Here is a 1,395-nt window from a genome sequence, read left to right as displayed (position 1 = left end):
TACGCTGTTCTCAGAAATGACAGAGATGATGGAAAAGGAGGAGGTGTAGCAATTTTGATTCGAGGGACAGTTAGGTTTAAAAAATTGGACATCGCTATTAGGACAACAGAATGCCAGGTAGTTGCTGCTGTAATTTACACTCCCAACGGTGCATTCACCATCGTCACTAATTACAAACCACCTAAGTGTAAAATAAAAGATCTTTCACTGGATCAGATTGTAGCCCAGCTTCAAATGCCATTCTCCTTTGTGCAGACTTCAACACACCCCACGCACTACGGGGGTTGCGAAATAGATGACGCGGATGGCATAGTTAGTTACACTTTTTGAAAAGTTCAATTTGATTCTTCTAAATGATGGTTCTCCTACTACGATACATAACCCAAACAGATGACCATCGACCGTTGATTTGACATTGTGCACTGTTGACTTAAACCGTGTAACGGAGTGGATAGTCAAACAAGACCCTCTTGGCTTAGATTATTTCCCTCTGAAATCACAATAGACTTGCCTATAAATACAGTAGAAATTATCTACCCAAACAAAGCTCAGCACTCAATCTTCAGGCCACAAGTGGCCCATTGAGACCATCCGACTGCTGTGTCATCCTCAGCTAAGGATGCAGATAGGAGGGGTGTGTGATCAGCACACCGCTCTCCCAGTCGTTACGATGGTTTTCTTTGACCGGAGCCGCTACTATCCGGTCGAGTAGCTCCTCAATTGGCATCACGAGACTGAATGCACCCCGAAAAATGGCAACAGCGCATGGCAGCCCGGATGGTCACCCATCCAAGTGCCGGCCACACCCGACAGTGCTTAACTTCGGTAATCTGATGGGAACTGGTGTACCCACTGCGGCAAGGCCATTGCCATCTACCCAAACAGCAGGTGGCCACAGTATACTGCAACAGTCCAGGTGAAGTTTCAGTCTTTTAACAATTTGTTAGCTCGGAAAGAGGCTTACCAACAGCTAATTTCAATGATTGAAGATGCTACAACAATTTCCATTCCAAGAAAAAAGGAAGTCATCGTGTTGAAGCAATGGCCCCCAGTCTGGTGGACATCAGAGTGCTCTAGAGCCCTAGCACAGCGCAAACTTGCGTACAGTAACTTCTGTAAACAACAAAATGTAGGAAACTTCATTGCATATTGGAAAATATGGTGGATAAAAGACTGTAAAAAGAATAGCTGGTAAAATTTCTGTGAATCTTTAAATAGCAATGTTAGTATCACTGATGTTTAGAAGAAATTAAGATTTTACAAAAACAAAAACTCCACTATGCATCAGCCATTAAGTGACACATGGCTTGAAGACTTTGTGAATTTAATCTCACCAGCTTCCGCAGCCGAGCTGCCATATTGCCCCCTGGAGCAACGGGATTACAATCATCTGCT

At 43.9% G+C, this 1,395-nt stretch overlaps 1 pseudogene; it reads right to left on the bottom strand.

Moving 5' to 3' along the window:
* Window positions 1-753: 753 nt before the first annotated feature.
* Window positions 754-871, bottom strand: LOC126475661 (5S ribosomal RNA; annotated as a pseudogene).
* Window positions 872-1,395: the final 524 nt, after the last annotated feature.

The sequence above is a fragment of the Schistocerca serialis genome, chromosome 4, assembly GCF_023864345.2.
Source record: "Schistocerca serialis cubense isolate TAMUIC-IGC-003099 chromosome 4, iqSchSeri2.2, whole genome shotgun sequence".
NCBI lineage: Eukaryota > Metazoa > Arthropoda > Insecta > Orthoptera > Acrididae > Schistocerca > Schistocerca serialis.
This window is presented reverse-complemented; position numbering and strand designations above follow the sequence as displayed.